Below are 14,581 nucleotides of genomic sequence, written 5' to 3'. Positions count from 1 at the left end.
ACAGCGTATCAATACTTTTGGGATTCAGCTTAAAAAGTTCTTAGGGAAAAATCTATAGCATTACATACTTACGTTAGAAAAAAAGATTTAAAATCAGTGTTCTGTTTCCATAGTAAGAAGGTAGAAAAAGAAAAAAGCATCAGAAAGGAAATAACAAATAAGGTGAGATGAGAAATAAAAAAGCAAGACCAATGAAATAAAAATAGACAATAAATAATCACAGAAACAAAAAAAATTAATTTAAAAAAATCAATAAAAACTGAGAAAATTTCAGCTAGTTTGATCAAGAGAAAAAAGAAGGCCCAAATAAAAAGGCAAATTTCAGGCATGAAAAAGAACTTATTACAAATCCAACAGACATTAAAAAGATGATAAAAAATATTATGAACAATATTGCACCAATAAATTTGATGACTTAGATTAAATTGACAGATATCTTGAGAAACACAAATTATCAATATTGATCCAAGATGAAATAGAAAATATAGTCTTATATCTATTTAAAAATTTAAATTTATAATTAGAAACTATCCCACACACAAGATGTTGCGATCCAGATAGTTTCACTGATTAATTATATTATGCATATAATGAAGAAATGATGAAAACATATTTACCTTCCTCCAGAAAAATAAAGTAAGGGAGAACACATCCAAATTCATTTAATGGGGTTAGGTTAATTTTGTTACCACAAGCAGTCAAAAACAGTTGTTACTACAAAACAAAACTATTGATCCCCTATCTCTTTGAATTTACATAAAATAACCCTCCACAAAATATCAACAAATTTGTTTACATACATACATCTGCACACATACACTAACATACATATAATATAATGCATGCAATGATAAATAACAATATACATATATAATAATATAATTATTTTATATTATTTCATTATATTGTATATACATAAATTAACTATATAACTCATAACAAAATACAGTAAATCCAAAGAACACAATGTTGGTTTAACATTAAAACCAAAGAGGGAAAATCACTATATTAATTGAAAATTTAAATATGATCGTCTTGTTAAATGCACAAAAGTATTTGTGAAAATTCAATACCCATCCAGGATAAAAACTCTCAGAAAACTAGCCATAGAAGGGAATATTCTCAACTCAATAAAGGGCATCTATAGGAAAGATTACACATAATCATATAAGATTGAATATTTTTACCCTATCATAAGGAATAAGGCAAAGATACCCACTCTCATTACTTCTAATAACATTTGTAGCCAGTGCAATAATGGAAGAAAAAGAAATAAAATGCATATAAATTAGAAAGGAAGACATTAGGTTGTCTTTATTTACAGAAAACAGCATAGTGTACATAGAAATACAAAGGGATTGGCCAAAAATTGCTTTTCCTAGGACTAATAAGGAAGTTCAGCAAGGTTAATATACAAAATTAGTTTTTCTATATGATAACAATAAAGAATTGGAAACTGAAATAAAAATATTATTCTTGATAGCATTTCAAATCACAAAATAACTAGAAATAAATTTAAAAAAACACATGGAAAACCCACACACTAAAAACTAAAATACTGCTGAGAAGAAAGTAGACATAAATAAACCTAAAACTACAGTATGCTGATGACAATTTCAGTTCTCTTCAAATTAATTTATAGACTCAGCACAAATCCAAACAAAATCTCAGCAGGTTATTTTACAGAAATTGACAAGCTACTTCTAATTTTTATATGAAATACCACAAACCTAAAACAGCCAACAAATTCTGAAAAAGAATAGTCAGATGACCGACATGCCTGATTTTAAGACTTGTTATAAAGATACAGTAGTCACCCTTGGCCACAGCAACTTCTTGTAAGACACATCTCTAAAGGCAAAGGAAACAAAAGCAAAAATGAACTATTGGGACTTCATCAAGATAAAAAGCTGCTGCACGGCAAGGGAAATAGTCAACAAAACTAAAAGTTAACCCACAAAATGGGAGAAGATATTTACAAATGACATAACAGATAAAAGGCTGGTATCTAAGATCTATAAAGAACTTATCAAACTCAACACCCTAAAAACAAATAATCCAGTCAAGAAATGGGCAGAAAACATGAACAGACACTTCGCCAAAGAAGACATACAAATGGCCAACAGACACCTGAAAAAATGCTTCACATCATTTGTCATCAGGGACATACAAATCAAAACTACAATGAGATACTACCGTACACCAGTTAGAATGGCTAAAATTAACAAGACAGGGAGCAACAAATATTGGTGAGGATGTGGAGAAAGGGGAACGCTCTTACATTGTTGGTGGGAATGTAAGTTTGTACAGCCACTCTGGAAAACAGTATGGAGGTTCCTCAGGAAGTTAAAAATAGAGCTACCCTATGACCCAGCAATTGCACTACTGGGTATTTACCCCAAAGATGCAGATGTAGTGAAAAGAAGGGGCACATGCACCCCAATGTTCATAGCAACAATGTCCACAATAGCCAAAATGTGGAAGGAGCTAAGATGTCCTTCAACAGACAAATGGATAAAGAAGATGTGGTATACATCCTAATAATGCAATGGAATATTATTCAGCCATTAGAAAGGATGAATACCTACCATTTACATCAACATGGATGGAACTGGAGGGTATTATGATAAGTGAAATAAGTCAATCAGAGAAAGACAATTATCATATGGTTTTACTCATATGTGAAATATAAAGAAATAGTGCAGAGGATTATAGGGGAAGGGAGGGAAAAGTGAATGGGAAGCAATCAGTGAGGGAGACAAACCATGAGAGACTCTTCACTCCAGGAAACAAACTGAGGGTTGTGGAAAGGGAGGTGGGTGGGGGGGTAGGGTACTTGGGTGATGGGCGTTAAGGATATGATGAGCACTGGGTGTTATACCCAACTAATGAATCACTGAACACTATACCAAAAACTAATGATGCAGTATATGTTGGCTAATCGAATTAAAAAAAAAAGATACAGTAGTCAAGGGGTGCCTGGGTGGCTCAGTCAGGTAAGCGTCCAAATCTTGATTTGGGTTCAGGTCATGAGATTGAGCTCTGCGCTGGGTGTGGAACCCCCTTAAAATTGTCTCTCTCTAGGGATGCCTTGGTGGCTCAGTAGTTAAGTGTCTGCCTTCGGCTCAGGTCATGATCCCAGGGGCCTGGGATCGAGCCCCACAGGGGGCTCTCTGCTTGGCGGGAAGCCTGCTTCTCCCTCTCCCACTCTCCCTGCTTGTGTTCCTGCTCTCGCTGTCTCTCCCTCTGTCAAATAAATAAATAAAATTTTTTTAAAAATTTGAAAAAAAGATTGTCTCTCTCCTTCTCCCTCCGCCCCTCCCCCTCCTCTCTCCCTCTTAAAAAAAAAAACACATATCAACAACAAAAAATGATGCAAAGTTTAAAAATATGCAGAAGATCTAAATAGACATTTCGCTGAAGAAGATACACAAATAAGCACAGGAAAATACACAAATACACAGATACACAAACAAGCATAAGAAAACAATGTTCAACATTATTAGTTATAAATTAAAACTGCATTAACACACTACTAAATACCCACTAAAATGTTAAAATTTAAATGATTTATTAATACCAAGTGTTGGTGAGTATATGGTGAGAACTGAAATTCTGACATATTGCTGATGAGAATATAAAATGTGAATGCTTTGGGAAAAATTTTGAGTTTCGTATTAATTTTAAACTACTGTTATTATATGACCCTGAAATTCTTTTAGTTACTTATTCAAAAGAAAAGAAGATGTATGTCCACACAAGATCATATACAGAAATGGTCATAGCAGATTTATTCAACATAGCTCCAAATTTGAGTCAATTCAAATGTTCATCGCAGATGTATGGATAAATGTATTATGTGCACACAATGCAATACTACTCAGAAATGAAAAAGAGTAAATTACTAAGACATGTAGCAGTGTGAGTGTATCTTAAAATCATTTTGCTGAGCACAGATAAATAACAAGAGTCTCTATGACCCAGGCTCTGCTCTCAAAGAGCACAGGTTCTCATAGGGAAGATCAACTTGTAGGGAGATGGAATACTAGTCCAAAATGGCGAACAATAAAACAGAGATATGGGGAATATTTATGAGAAAGGTACTAATTTGACCTGTCATGCAGCTGGGTGTTGAAATGGGGAACTTCGTCAGCGAAGAAAAGAATAAGGCCCTTCCACATAGAGAGCAGCATAGAGACATGTCAGGGGTCTTTACTGATTCCCAGTCTCTGCCCACCTCCTTCACACTCCTCATCCCCATTGTTCACCACGCCAGAGGCACTCAAAGATGCCCAGGGCTTTCTTGCTTTCAGGCCTTCTTACCTACTGTTCACTCACTATCCAACAAACATGGAAGGAGAGCTTCCCATCACCAAGTGCTGTCATCTCCATCTAAACTGGAATGGTTAGCAAAGGCTCCTGGTCTTATGAAGCTCATGTTTGGGTGGAGAAAGACAGAAAAATTATAAGTAAACAAATAAGCACCATAATTTCAAGTAGACATAAATGCCATGAAGAAAATAACAACAGGGTAGGCATTAGTAGGCATTACCTCCATGTGACTATCGAGCACTTCAGAAGTGGCAGTCTGAATTGAGACCTGCTAAAAGCAAAAAATACGCACTAGATATCAAAGTCTTTGTATGAAAAGAATGAAAATATCTCATTAATATTTTATATCGATTACATGTTGAAATGATAACATTTTGGAAATATTGAGTCAAATAAAATATTAAAAATTAATTTCAACTATTTTTTTCTTCTTTTTTACCTGACTGTAGAAAATGTTTAATTATGTATGTGGATCGTCTTCTATTTCTGTGGCACAGTGTGGTTCTAGAAGGATGGTTAGGAAAGACTTCTGCCTAGACAGTATGCTCCCCCAGGCTTTTCCTAGCTAACTCCTACCTATCCTTCAGATTCATGCTCAAAAGAGATTAATTCATTGTCTACCTCTTCCATTATCAAGAAGCTCTGTGGACACAGGGACTGCTGGAGCGTGGGAGAATGATCTGGAAGTTCTGTGTACTTGGAGATTAGGCCAAGAGAAGACTGGCTTTCAAGGCCATAAGGATGTGAAACCGGATACCAAAGAGGAAGAAATTGTAGGGTCTTCTGCAGGGGAACAGAATCATCAGGGTACTGTCATAGGAAGAAAATGTTAATATATAATCATCATTAGAGTAGGGAAGGAATGGTAGCTGGGGGACCTCGTATGTTCTAATGGAGCCTCTTGGGTAACAGCAGGTTCTTCCTGCAACTGCTGTGCATCCTGGCTTGGAAAGTAGATGCCAATCAGAATTTGCCTCCGGAATTCCAAAGTATTCAGACTGTGTCTTAGAATCTACTTAGTGTTCACCCGTTATTAATGGTTCATTGTTTAAAAGAAAATAACAGTTGTTAGATACCCTTTGTATTTTTCTGAAGGTTTGAAATATTTCACAATAAAAGTGATACATAGGTAGATGGATAAGATTAGATGATTAGATAGATAGATAGATAGATAGATAGATAGATAGATAGATAGAAAAGGTAGATAGATAGAAATAGATATAAAACTACAAAGCCTCTCTCAGAATGATAATTCTACCCCGTGTGAGATGATCGCCCTGTATTATCATAAGCTATCCCACTTGATGCATTAGGTCCTCATTGATTTTTCATGCACAATTTTCCTGGGGCTGCTTGCAAATGTAGAAATAACACAATAGTCCTTAAAATATGTAAAATTATGTTCAGGTGCCATGCTCCTGCTATCAGTCCCAACACTGGTGCACTTGAATCAATTATCTGTTATTCTTTTATGTTCACTCTCCAACTGGGAAACATCTGTATCCCAATCACCGATGGGTTGACCCATTTTCTGATCAAATTTGTCTTACTTATGGCACCATTAAGTAGGTAAAAAAAATCAACATCAGGATTTCACCTCCTTGCAATCTCCCACTTACGTATTACAGGGTATTTATATCTTGCATCAGAAATAGCATAACCCAGATGTACTGGTTTTTAATGCACATGGGAATTTCTGGAATGACATGATTGCATGACTCTTCAGTATCTGTTTGAAGTGTTTCATTCCCTGTGCCAAATACAGGGAGAAAGTTTGGAGTTGCAACACCAGAGACAGAATGTTAGGCCAACCCTAATCTTCCCATACTTAAAATCCTCTGCTTCCTTTCACCTAGCCAAGGAAAACCTACATACGTGATTGTCAGAAATCCACTGTGCTATTTTCCCAACCCTCTGCCTTCACAAACACTTTAACCTCCAACAGGAAAATTATACCTGTCCATAAGTGTGCCTGAAAAACCCCTTTAATACTCATGCATCAGCTTAAATGTTGTGTGTGATCTGAGAATTCTCCACTTCACAGGAGAAATGGTTGGCCACATCTGAATGTTCGTGTGATCATACGGTATTTGGTCTCTAAATCCTGTGCATTACTGCCAGGTTTCAAGGTTATTATTGTAATGGTTATGTGTAGCATGGACCATGGAGCCTGGACTCAGGATCCAGACTACACACGTTCAAAGTCTGGCTCATCACACACTAGCCAAGAGATGTCTGCAAGTTATAGAGCTGTTCTTTGTTTGCATTTCAAAGGTGTCAGCCTTGGGGCGCCTGGGTGGCTCAGTCATTAAGCATCTTGCCTTCGGCTCAGGTCATGATCCCAGGGTCCTGGGATCAAGCCCTGCATTGGTCTCCTGCTCAGCGGGAAGCCTGCTTCTCCCTCTCCCACCCCCCCTGCTTGAGTTTCCTCTCTCCCTGTGTCTCTCTCTGTCGAAATAAAATAAAATAAATTATTCAAAGGTGTCAGCCTTGCTGGGTTATTATGCAGATTAAATTAGTTAATATTTTAATGTTTGAAAAAATGCTGACAATAGGATGAAGACAATAGTATTAGCTAGACTTAAAAAAACTTACATGCTTGTATCTATTCCTACCCTGGGAAGCCTTTAAAGGTAGAAGACATACCTTATATAGTCTCCTTCATACCTAGCACAGGGCCAGATGTGTACCAGAGCAGCAGTGGATGGGGGAAACAGGTGATGGGGATGAAGGAATGCACTTGTGATGAGCACCGGGTATTGCATGGAAGTGATATATCACTATCTTGTACACCTGAAACTAATATTACACGGTATGTTAACTAACTGGAATTTGAGTTTTTAAAAAGAGGTGAAAGAGGGAATAATAATTTAAAAAGCACTTCTCTATCAGTTTCTATAATTGACTGCTATCTGCCTCAAATCAAGGGGACAAATCACTACTAAAAACTTTAAAAAGGTGATATACAAATAAAAAATGTAATAAATAATGTAATAATAGCTAACAATTATAAGTGAGATTATTATAAGCCACACGGTTACATTTACAGTTGACCCTTGAACAATATGGGGTTGAGGCACCAACCCCATGCAGTTGAAAATTCATGTATAATTTTGACTCCCCACAAATTTAACCATTAATAGCCTACTGTTGACTGGAAGCCTTACTGATAACAACATATTTTGTATGTTACACCTATTATATACTGTATTCTTAACAAACAGTAAGCTAGAGAAAAGAACATGTTTTTAAGAAAACCATAAAGAGGAGAAAATATATTTGCAGTTCAAAAAAAAAAAAAAAAACCCCACAAATAAGCAGACCCATGCAGTTCAAACTTGTGTTGTTCAAGGGTCAACTGAACATAATTTCCTCCTCACTTCCAGAAAGGTGTAGACATTATCCCCAGTACAAGGAGTCATAGGCACAGACAGGTAAATGACCCTCTGAATGTGAGACCCTTAATTCAGTCCTGCCCTTCTGCCTCCCTGAATAACTGCACACATTTTAATTCCAGCGCAGTGGTATTCCCATCTCAACTCGGATTCCCAGGCCCCTCTTCAGGACTATCTCCCTGACAGTCTCCTCTATTTCAACTTCAAATGAGATTGAGGTTGTGATTTTCCTTCTAGGCTCTGATGTTGCAGGCAGTTATTTGGCTGAACTTATGAGAGGGACAGACGCAGGCATGCGCTACACTATCATTGTATTAATTTATTGAATTATATTTAGTGGCTTAAAACCACACTCCTCTTATTTAGCTCACAGTTCTGTAGGTCAATTAGATGTTTTCAGTCTGCAATGGCTTGCTGATCTAATGCTTCCCTGGTAGACTGGCAGGTTGGCTGGTGGTCGGATGACCTGGGATAGCCTTCATGTGTCTGACAATCGGCAAGATGTCGGCAGGGGTCTGGCTGACTGTTGGCTGGGACATCTTGGCTCTTCTCAGTGTGGCCTCCCTTCCCCCAGCACACCAGCTCAGACTCATCATGCACACGGTGGTCTCAGGGTTCTAGGTACATTGTATTAAACCACACAAATCATCCAGTCTTCTTTGTCAGAAAGGGCTTTGGGCATGTCAAACCCATACTCTAGGTTGTTCATTTGTGAGTGTATTTTTCTTATTTGGAACACACAATTCTGGGATTAAACTGGCATTTATTTCTTTTTGTCCTGAATGTGCCAATCCCTGACCCGACATTTCTGGGCTATGCCCTGGGTGGCAAGCTGGACATTGGAAACTGTGTTTTTGATGTATACCATGAAAGCTGAGATCTAAGTAGCTTAATAATAATGATACTACAGGCATTAATTGTCCCATGTAGATTTATGTAAATTTATGCAAATTCACAGCGGCCTCCAGGCCTTGGCTTCCACACATTCCTGCTGTGGGCAAGCAGAGTTTTGAATAGGAAAGGAAAAGGTGTCTGAGTTACAGAGTCAGCCCTGTAATGCTGAGTCCCCAAAAATACTCTTTCCCAAGTAGTCACCCAACCTTCATAGAACATTTCCAAGCAATTCATTATTTTTTTTTAAATTGTGGAAACTGAGGCTCTAATTGGTTATTGACTAAGATCACATAGCTGGAAGGCAACAAATCTGCTTTGTTTCTCTAGAGTGTGAATTTCTGTGCTAGATTTGACCTTCACTTCGCTCTATATCCACGGTACTCAGCAAAGTGATTTTGCTAGGATAGAAATTTGTTAATTTATTCAATAAATATTCATTGAGCATTTACCATGTACCAGATACATCACCATTTATAAGGAAATCAAACTAGCAGGCACATTTGTAAGAAGGAAGTCATATTACAATGTTATTTATAATAACAGAAAAGAAAAGCTGTCTAAAGGCACAATAGAGAAGCAGTTAAATAAATTGTATTCACAGCCCAGAATATTGGTATGGTATATTGTATAGTATATTGAAGAAGATCTAATGATATAGAGCGGGGGTTGGAAAATTCACCCTACCGTTTGTTTTTTTATATAAAGTTTTATTGAGTATAGTCATGCTCATTCATTCATGACTCCTCACTCCTGCAATGGTAGAATCGAGTATTTGTGACACAGACCAAATAGCACACAAAACCCAAATTATTTACTATCTGCCAACCCCTGATACAGGTGTTTATAAGATGATGGGCAAGAAATGCAGAACACATAGAGGAAACATGCATACAGATGCTATGACTGTCACCTCATCCCTGCTAGTTTTGATCCACCCACCAGGCTATTCAGATCCACGGCTTCTCATCACCAGGACTTCTTCCTGTGCCCCAGCCACTGCCTATGATCTGGACACTGAGGGCTAGAGCCGAATCAGCCAAACCTCCCTTCAAGGAGTTCACAGCCAAATCAGCTGCTGTAAAATATGATTTAGGAGAAAATGGAGTTGACACCAAATTCATTCAAAGGGAAGAGGAGAAACCAGAAAATCACAAAGAACACACGTTACCATAAATATCTGCAAGAATGGAGTCTAATGACAGAATTATAAGGAGGAAGTATAAAATCAAAATTAGAGAATATTTTATGTGCCTCTCTCAGAAAATAATAAACCAAGAGGACAAAAATAGTGAAGAATAAGATGATTAGAACAAAATATGTTTACAAGACTGTTTTTATATAGATATAAATATAAATCTGTACACACGTGAATGCACACACATATGCACACGAGGGCTAAATGTGTACACACACAAATAAATAACCCTATACCTATGCATAGAATGAGAGAACATCCATTCTTTTCTAAATTATATGGAATGCTCATATATTGGTTACAAAGTGATATACAAAGTAATATATATGTATACCTTATATATATTATTTTATATGTATATATAATATACTATATATATTACTTTATATGTATATTACTTTGTATATTATTACATGTTTATAATATGTACATATATGTACACTCATGTAGATTGGGTTACATATAATCCACATATATATCAACATACATGTATAAGAATATATACTAATATATTTTGAAGAATCGATATAATGCAGCCCAAATTCTCTGACTTCAATGCAATTAAACTTTAAAAATCAACAATAAAAGTATAGTTAATGCCACTCTCCCCTACCATGCTTGAAAATATGATGGGCTAACAAGGGAAACAGAGTTAAAATTATTTAATATAATATATAATATATATAATATAATATATTTAGAATGAGTTAGAAATAAATGTGCTGCATATCAAACCTCATGTGATGAAGCTAAATCAATAGTTAGAGACAAACGTCTAGCTGAACTTATTTAAAACAATAAAAATTTAAAATACAATAAGATAAAAATCTGTAAACTAATTATTACAATTAACAAGAGAATTAAGCAAAGTTGTTGGACAGAAGATCAACATTCAAGAAAATTGTGTTCTTATTTACCAGTAATAACCAAATACTAAAATATCTAATAGATAAACACTATATTCACAGTATTAACAATTTTATTAGGTACAGTAATAATCTCAAAAAATGTGTCATATGGCTATAAAGACAAGTACCAAATGTCATTTAAGGTTAGAAGAAGACCCAAATTAAGGCACCTGGGTGGCTCAGTCAGTTAAGTCTCTGCCTTCAGCTCAGGTCATGATCCCAGGGTCCTGGGATCAAGCCCCATATCTTCTCAGGGAGCCTGCTTCTCCCTCTCCCTCTGCCACTCACCCTGCTTGTGCTCTCTCTCTCTCTCTCTCTCTCTCTGTCAAATAAATAAATAAAATCTTAAATAAAAGGAAGACCCAAATAAAATCTGATCAGGCTCATAGAAGAATTAATATCAACAAAGATGCCAATTTCCTCCATGTTGTTGTGTTAACTCAATGCAGTTACAGCCCAAAGTGTTTACTTTGTCTGGGAACTTGCCTTGATGTTATAAAATTAACATGAAAGAACAAAGAATCAATACAAGTTGAGACAGTTTTGAAGAAAATAAGATTGGGTACCTGTCCTACCAGGTATCAAGATGTATTATAAACATCTGGTAATTAACATTGTGTGATCAATACAGGGGATAGAAAACAGACTAATAAATTAAAGCAGAAGGCCCCCAAACTGACCTATTAATACAGAAACCTGACATGGTACAGGGGAGGCTTTCAAAAGTAGCATGGGGAAAAAAAGGATCACACATTAAAGTTTCAGAGACAATTGTTCATCCATGTGGAAAATAAAGTATCTGCCACCTACCTCATCATATCCTCAAAGCAGAAATTCTAGACATAATTAGTACTTCGATATCAAAAAGGAAACTCTAAAGCTTTAGGAGAACACATAAGAAGATATATTTATACTATAAGGGTAGTGCAGAATTTTTTAAACAAGAAACCTAACCTAATAAGAAGCCAAATCCAATGAAACTGATTGGAAAATTCAACTCTATTATGTGTGAACATTTCTGCATAACAAAAGAAAGCATAACTACCAGAAAAAGTAAGGCCAGACTGAGAAAAAATGTTTATCAAGCATATAGCTAATGTAGGAAAATATCCAGAATCCAAAATGAACTACAAATTTATAAGGAAGAAAAAAAGAGAGAGAAAGGAAGGAAGGAAGGAAGGAAAAAAGGAAAGAAGGAAGGGAGGGAGGGAGGGAGAGGAGGGGGTGAGGAAGAAATTTCTAAGACAATTCTAAAATCTATATGAAAAAGCAAAGGATCTAGAATAGTCAAAATAATTTTGAAAAAGAAGAGCATGTGTAAGTATTTATGCTCCCTGATTTTAACACATACCATAAAAGTACAATAATAAAGACAGTGTGATATTGGTATAAGAATCTATACATGAATTAAACAAAAGAGTTCAAAAATAGACCCACATTCTGTGGTTAATTCATTTTTGCAAAAATGCTAAGGTAATCCAACAAGGCAATGATAGTCTTTCAACAACAGGAACTAGTAGATTACCTGTATAAAAAAATGTCAAGGGGCGCCTGGGTGGCTCAGTCGTTAAGCGTCTGCCTTCGGCTCAGGTCATGGTCCCAGGGTCCTGGGATAGAGCCCCGCATCAGGCTCCCCGCTCAGCAGGAAGCCTGCTTCTCCTCTTCCACTCCCCCTGCCTGTGTTCCCCCTCTCGCTGTGTCTCTCTCTATCAAATAAATAAATAACATCTTAAAAAAAAAAAAAAGTCAACATTGACACTCATCTTGCACCATGGAAAAACTAACCTGATATGGATATTAGATACTAAATCTGAGAGCTGAAACTCTTATGTATCTAAAAAAACCTAGAAGAAAATGTTCGTGACAATGAGCTGGACAATGATTTCTTAAGCAGAAGAGCAAAAGCACAGCCCATGAATGAGAAAATTAAGGACGTCTGAATCAAAATTAAAAATCTTTGGTGTCTGAAAGATACTGTTCAGAAAACGAGAAGCCATGCCACAGACTGGGATGAAGTATTTGCAAATCATATATATCTGACAAGGAACTTAATGCAGATTATATAGAGAAGTCTTACCACTCATTAACAAGAAGACAAATCAACGAAAAAGATTGGCAAAACATCTGAACAGGGATTTCACCAAAGAAGATATATGCAGGATCAATAAGCACATAAAAACTAGCTTAACATCGATAGTTATCATACAAAGTAAAAATAATTGCCGGGTGATTCTATTCATAACACTGAAAAACATATAAAGAATGCCATATATAAATTACATGAATGGAGTTACACACATATAAATTTCTACAAATACATTCACAATACAAATACATGCCCGTATATGTATATATTACTAATAACAGAATATTTGTGAATATTCACACTAGTATATACCATTTTAGCATAATAACTTGTATGGACATAATAGATACCAATATTCAAAAATGGGGATCTTGAGGAGGAAAGAAGGAGAATGTTGGGATGGTAGAGTCGTATATAGGACAAAGTATTTCTTTAATATTTCATTTCCTAAATTCTGTTCGAATTTGGTAGAGTAGAGAACACACTCATAGGATATGCATATTAATACATACATATCCTATGGCTGAAACCCTTGAGGCAGGTGTCTTCATAATTCTAAAGTTTTTTAGATTTCAGAAAAGTAATATGATCCATGTACTGTATATGCCTTAACAGCCCCAGCAGGATCTGGGGCAGCAACCTGTATTCATGTATAAACACATGAATATCCCTGCTACAAAGAGATGAATATTCACATGAAGAGAGCTATGGTAATGATTATAAATAATCTCGCTTCCATTCTTTTTATTTTTTTAAGAGAGGTAGAGGTGGGGGTTGCAGAGGGAGAGAGAATCTCAAGCAAACTTCCCCCTGAGGATGGTGCCTGACCCGGATCTCGGTCCAAAACCCTGAGATCATGACCATCAAGAGTCAGGTGCCTAACTAGCTGAGCCACCAAAGCGCTCCTCGCTTCAGTCTTGAGGAGGATCTCCTGCCAAATGAGTTGGCTCTCCACTTTTTTGCAAATGGCCTTCTAGAACTTTTCAGATTTTGGTGTGGAATTGTGGCTCTCCAGTAGTTTGTCATAGGCCTAATATATTAAAAATAATTATAAATAATGAGCAATTTGACCCTCAAGTTGGGTCCCTCCTCACTTTCCCACACACTTGGCTTAGGCACAAAAATAAACAATTATTATATGCTGAGCTGAGCTTCGTAACCATGTTTCCCGTTCTCCTCCCTCAATAGCTGCAGGGAACCCTCACCTGACACATTTTCTTTGCTGGGCTCAGGTTCAGGTTCAAGTTCAAGTGTGTGCTCTGTGTCCTCCCCACACCATTCTCACCTCCGGGGTGTTGGAACTCTGGCACTGCTTTCTCATTTAATGACCCGTGCTTCTGAGTTCTTAGTCTTTACATCTGCAAATGCTCACAGCTAAATTTAAGTTTAGCTTGTTCTGCTTCCTTCCAATATGCTCGGCAAAATACTGGCTGCCTATTTAACTCTTTAACTTAGAAGTGGCTTTTATCTGATGCCTGATCTGGCAGATTTCCCCATAACCTGCATGAGCTGCTCTGCCTAAAGTCTCTGTTGTCATCAACATAGGCTGGTTGCTGTGGTGATAAAGTGGGAACTGAAAGTCCCTTTCAGAGTAAAAGTCCTTTTCTGCGTGGGGTCCAGGCTGAGAACATGTTCCCACTTAAATGGGGTGATGATGCTTCCTATATAACATCATCAAATATCCCCCAGGGCAGGGTAAGTAGCAAAGAATCACCTCCTGCTCATTCTGTGTGGGTCAGTTGTTTTCAGATCTGGGCATTTCATAGGCCTG

At 36.7% G+C, this 14,581-nt stretch overlaps 1 long non-coding RNA gene across 1 annotated transcript; it reads right to left on the bottom strand.

Moving 5' to 3' along the window:
- Positions 1-978: 978 nt before the first annotated feature.
- On the bottom strand, positions 979-14,112 carry LOC113910034. Its single transcript, XR_003515885.1, has 4 exons — positions 14,016-14,112; positions 4,553-4,600; positions 4,324-4,433; positions 979-1,851 (listed from the first exon to the last, which is right to left on the bottom strand). It is a non-coding gene; the product is annotated as an uncharacterized LOC113910034 (long non-coding RNA).
- Between the last annotated feature and the right edge of the window lie 469 nt (positions 14,113-14,581).

Source organism: Zalophus californianus, chromosome 6 (genome assembly GCF_009762305.2).
Source record: "Zalophus californianus isolate mZalCal1 chromosome 6, mZalCal1.pri.v2, whole genome shotgun sequence".
Taxonomy (NCBI): domain Eukaryota; kingdom Metazoa; phylum Chordata; class Mammalia; order Carnivora; family Otariidae; genus Zalophus; species Zalophus californianus.
The sequence above is the reverse complement of the archived record's forward strand: the minus strand, read 5'-3'. Positions and strand labels throughout refer to the sequence as shown.